This window comes from Notamacropus eugenii, chromosome 2 (assembly GCF_028372415.1).
Source record: "Notamacropus eugenii isolate mMacEug1 chromosome 2, mMacEug1.pri_v2, whole genome shotgun sequence".
NCBI classification, from domain to species: Eukaryota; Metazoa; Chordata; class Mammalia; order Diprotodontia; family Macropodidae; genus Notamacropus; species Notamacropus eugenii.
Window position 1 is genome coordinate 518,273,184 of NC_092873.1, and position 5,817 is coordinate 518,279,000.

The window sequence follows — 5,817 nt, forward strand, 5'->3', positions numbered from 1 at the left end:
TTACAAATGAGGAAACTCAGAACCTGAGAAGTTAAGTGACTTTTCCAAAGGAACAGGCAATAGATATCACAGATAGGATTTAAACCCATTTGCCTCCAGAGCTAGCATTATTTCTTCATACCACACTGCAAAAAAAAAAAAAAAAAAAATCTTTCATTTCATCACCACCTGGTCTGGTAAAAGGCCAAAGCTGCAGAGAAATAGGCATTCCATGTCCATTTGACCTTCTCTTATCTGCTTAGGATGAGTCCGATCTCAAGACTGTGGGTGTTAGCACAGCAAAGAAGGCAGAACAACTGAGCTGGGAAGATAGACCAGCAACAGTTGCCAGCAACCATCCTAAGATAGGGCACCATTGCTCTATGCTGGGGCTACCACTACAGTGGCAGGCAAAAGCCTAGCTTCTTTTTGGTATGTTAGACTAACATTCAAGAGGATCAAAAACCCTCAGGGGCAAAGCCTTACAGCAATGGAAGAAAAGAAGAGATGACCAGGACCTTAACATAGCAGACAAGCCTAACTGTAGCGTGAGAATATCAAGTATTGCAACAAGAGCCCTTCACCTGCTTAAAGTACAGAGAATGTCACAGTTGGGTTATTAGCCGTCATATCCCATGAAAGATTAAAATCTCAAATTCTCTGGGTTAATTAGAAGGAAAATAAAACTGCAATACATTCAACCTGGAGTGGTAATGTGGGCTAATGATTGGATTCTCATTCACTTGCTTTTTCTTGTCAACTTTCACTCCATTGTCTCTATCTGGGGTATTCATCTTCCTACATTTAAAATAAAGATTCCCTTTTTTGAATAGAACAGAGCTGCCACTATTGTGAGTGCCTTGCACTCAGCATTAACCCTTCCTTCAGGCACATCGAAGCACCCTTTCCCTTTTTCCTAATGGCCCAGGATGCTTTTGTAAAACTCAGAAACTCCCAACCTCTGAAATCCTAGAAAGGATGCAGATCTGGGATTCAAAGCTCCATTTGTTTACTTTAAAAAAGAATGCCTCAAAAAGGGTTTCTAGATTTGTAGAACTAGACGTGACCTTGTAAAGTAGAATATTAGAATATAGACTATCAGATTCATGGAACCTTACAATAAACCACAAAGTAGTAATATGATAATATTTTTCATGTCGTGTGATATATATAACATACATAAATAATGTCATCTATCTATGTATGTCATATCTATTGATAAATATGTTAGAAATATATAAATAATATATCATTGTGATAAATTTTATTTTTTTTTTATGAAGCTCTTGCTATGTGCCAGGAGTTGTGCTATGCACTGGGCATACAAACATAAGCAAGTAAGACAGTGCCATCCCTTAAGAAGCTTATACTCTAAATAAATTTGGGTTGTTTTAAATTGCCTCACAATTAGAGCTATCTAAAACTGAGAGGTTCCCTTGGGGTGATACTAATCAATGATAATACTAATGCCAACTCTGGTTCATATTGTTCTCCACGGCTTTAGAGAGTCCTTTCCCCGCTACATCCTTGAGAGAAAGGTAGACTTTTCCCTCACCAGAGACTATTGAAAGGAAGTTGGACGAACCCTTGTTAAGGATGTTTCTCATGTACTCTAGTCTCAGGAAAAAAGAGATCTCATGCCATAGAGGAAGACCTCTTGGCATCCTGGGGTTCAAACATTTCCAGTGTCACCTGGCTTCTTAATTCTTCCCCTGCATAAGACCTTTATAAAGTCATCCTTGGAAAATGGAAGCCTTTCTCATTTCCTTCTCCATCCTGTTACTTCTCTTCCTCCTCTCCTGTGCCCCCTCACACAACAGGCACAGAGAAAGGTCCCATTGGCCAGAATTGCTGCTTTTCCAGTCCCTTGACAAAAATTTCTCCAGAAATTTATCCCGTCATCTTTTTTGCTTCTGTCATGGCACCCCATCATGTGAACACATATAAACACTTATGACTTTTGCTTGCGAATGGCCTTGGCTGGCTTCCCCAGCTTTGTGCCTTCCTAAGTGGCTGTCAGCACTGAGAGAACAGGCTTGATGGATAAGACTATCATGTGGTGTACGCTGAGCCTTCAGAGGCCATGCAGAGTTCAGCACTAGGGGAATGACAGCACCCCAGACTGCCAACCAAAGCTTTGTGTGTCTCTTCTGGGTGCCTGTAGCTTCCTTTGGGGACTTTTAGCCAAGGGTGTCTGGCCCCATAAGTTCACAGGTTTCTCTGATGGGTCACACTGCAGTAGCCCTGGTAGCAGCCCTTGATTATCCCAACTCAAATGGATCTAGAAACCAAAAATGAGATACAAGCCTTTGATTATCTGACCCCACACTATTGCCATCTATAAACATGAGTTGATCCTAGAACTTCAGAGTCATTTCTAGCACTAAATTCTATGAACCCATCATCCTATATATGGACATAAATATGTCTGTTAATCTGATAACCATTTTAATTCTACTTCATCCCCTTACTATGGAATGAATATTGAATTTGCAGTAAAAAGATTTAATAGCTGGTATTTAGGTGGCACCCACTATATGCTAGACACTATGGAAGCCCTGATATCATATGATCCTCACAATAGCCCTAGGAGGTAGGTGCTATTATTTTTCTAACTTTATAGATAAAGAAACTGAGGCAGCCAGGGACTCTGTGACTTGTCTGGGGAGCCACAGCTAATAGGTGCCTGAGGTAGGCTCTGAACTCAGGTCTTCCTGACTCCAGGCCCAGTAGTGGTATTAGTATGAACTCAACCACTTTCTAGCTGTGTGTCCTTGGGCAAATCATTTAACCTCTCTTGGCCTCAGTTTCTTCATCTGTAAAATGAGTGGGTTGGAATAGATTACTTAATAAGGTTTCTTTCAGCTCCAGAAGTGTGACATCATAGAACCTTTAGACCTAGGACTGCCAGAATTCCATCTTAGAACGCAGAGTGTTAGAGGGGTGATGCTTAGCTAGAACAAGGACATCCTCAAGAGAGGAATAACAACTTTAAGGGCCTGAAAAATTTTGTCTTAGGGAAGAGGGATTAGTTTTCTGCTAGCTGTCCCTGAGGGCACAACCAGAAGCAATGAGAAGTAGAAGAGGTCAGTGGAGGCTTGACTTTAGGAAACACTTTGTGACAGCGAAAGCTGCCCAGCAATGGAATGGGGCTGGCTTGGAACGGGCTGAGTTCTGCCTCACTGGAGGTGTTCAAGTCAAGGCTCAATGTGCACTTGCTGGATGTGGTACTGTAGGAATTCTTTTTCCATAGTAAGTTAGCTTAGATGGTCTCTGAGGTTCCCCCCACATCTGCCTTGCCTTAGCTCTTCATTCAATAAACTTTTATTAAATACCTACTGTGCACCAAGCATTGGGGATACAAAAAGAGGCCTAAGACTCTCAGCTGTCTGGGAGCTTATTTGTTTATATGTTGCCTCCCCAATTACACTGGGAGCTCCTTGAGGGCAGAGATGTTTTTCCCTTCCTTTCTTTGTATTCCTGGTACTTAGCACAGTGCCTGGCATGTTGCAAACTCTTTATGAGTGTTTGTTGACTTATTTTGACTTCCTGTGAATGTAAATTGTTAGAGCTGAAAGGTCTTCCTGTGAATATAGATGGTTAGAGCTGAAAGGAATCTGGAAACACAGAATGTTGGAGAGAGCTTTAAGACACAGAACGTCAGAGCTCAAGGAGGTCTCAGAGTGTGGGATACTAGGACCGGAAGTTCAGCCAGTCTAATCCCTTCCTTTTAAAGAAAAAAGAAGAGCCATATGTGGTGATGTATGTATACTGTAATCTCAGTTAGTGGAGTATCTGAAGTTGATAGATCTTTTGAGCTTTGGAGTTCTGAGCTATAGTGACATAAGCTAATCAGGTTTCCAAATAAAGTCCAGCATTGGTCTCTAGGAATGAGGGGCCACCAGGTTGCCTACAGAAGGTCAAACCAACTTAGGTCAGTAAAAGAGCAAGCCAAAGTTCTCATGCTGTTCAATAGGGAGATCAAACTCATGAGCAGCCAACCCTCTGCTCCCCTGGAAGAGACAGACACTCAGTCTTAATTTTTTGAAAGTGAAAAATAAAGATAAATGGCAGAGGCCCCGATAAGTGAAGTGATTTGTCCGAGAGAAGAATCTGGTCCAGAACTCAGATCGTTAGTTTCCAGATCCAGAGTTCTTTGTACCACTCAGCAGAAACCAAACAAAAAGACTGATAAAGTCATGAAACTCAATATAGGTCTCCCTGAAGGAGGGTCAAATGCCAGAATGTCCCACAGCAAAGAGTAGACGCTGGCTAGACACTGTCTTTTGCTGTCTCTGTCTCCCTTTCTTTCTCTCATAATACAAATGTGAGAGACAGGAAAATGGATGCCAGTTTGATCCCAACTCTGGAACTAGGAAAGGGTTCAATCATCTGTTCTACTACAGTTACGATGGATAATGGGGATCAGTTCTCAATATCTAGAAAACAGCTGCCTAGAATGAAGGTTTGACCATACAAGACAGTAGATAGGAATTCTAGAAAGTGATATATGGAATGAATGATGAATGAAAGTGAGTCACTTCACTTCTCTCAGACTCAGTTTCCTCAACTGTAAAAACTTTGGAAGAGATGACCTATAAAAGTTATATGTGAAATGAATGAAAGCTAGAACAATGGAACTGGAAGAATCTTCGAATGTAATACATTGGAACATAGATTCTATATTCTCCAGAATGTTCAAATGGGAAGGGAGCCAGGATGTAGTATGTTAGAACATAAACATATATGTTAGTGCTGGAAGGTTTGTTGGGATATAGAATGTTAGAACCAAGAATGTTCAAGTTCCAAGAGACCTTGGAGATCACCTAGCTTAAGTCCTTTGTTTTGTTGATAGGAGAAGTCAACCAGAAAGACACAAGAAGAAAGTGGCTCAGGGACAACACAGCCCCATGACCACACTCTTCTGGAACAGAGAGTATTCTTTACATCACCAGGCTTTTAACCAGTCCTTTGACTGTGATAGAATGGACCCATCTTGCACATATTGACTCAAAGATGCTTCCTCTCCTTCCTTTGATCTGCTGCCTGCAATCAGCCTCTCAGTAGGAGAGAGAGCCCTGCCATCCTTGAGACTCTCAGCAGCAAGGGCTGTTTTGCTGCCCCTACAGCTCAGCACCTGGGCCTTCTTTAGTGTGACAACCCCAACCCCCCTCCACACACACACACACTCACACACACACACACACACACACACACACACACACACACACACACACACATCTCTTTATCTTTCTCCCCAAAGCTTCACAACAATCCACTGACAAGTACCAAGCCAGGTAAGTTCTACAGGCTGACATCCAGTCCGATGACAGTCATCACCATGCATATATCTTGAATGTCTGATGAGGGGCTAAAATCCTGGGCCCCATGCCAAACAAGGAGATGACTCAAAGTGCTCAAGGCAAGGCACGTCTATGCTTTTCCTTGTTCTGGGGACACAGGCAAATCGAAGTGAGAACACATTACTGCTGATGACAGGGGCCTTGTTGCTTGCTGAAACACCATAAGATGTGTCAGAGCAGCCTGGAGGAGGCACATCAGAATCTATTTGTTCATTATTAGTTGCTGAAAGCGACAGGCAGCCCTGACTTAGGGATTCATTAATGTCATTTGTTTTATGGAATGAAAATGGAACTCTCTAAAGATGTTTTTATAGAATTTCAAAGAGCTGTTTAGAAATATTTTTCTTCCTGTTGCCATTGAAAGGAAAGTCAGATAAACTCTGTACCTATTATTCCAACACAATGGAAAAGTTGGGGTGGGGGAGACACATCATTATGTCCTTCAAACATTAAATCACTCAATGAAGCCAAGTAC

General features: G+C 41.9%; 1 protein-coding gene across 11 annotated transcripts in view; it reads right to left on the reverse strand.

Moving 5' to 3' along the window:
• The window catches only part of DAB1 (DAB adaptor protein 1), a 1,307,076-nt gene that overhangs the window by 1,210,172 nt on the left and 91,087 nt on the right, over window positions 1-5,817 (reverse strand). The gene's annotated exons all lie outside the window — the stretch shown is intronic.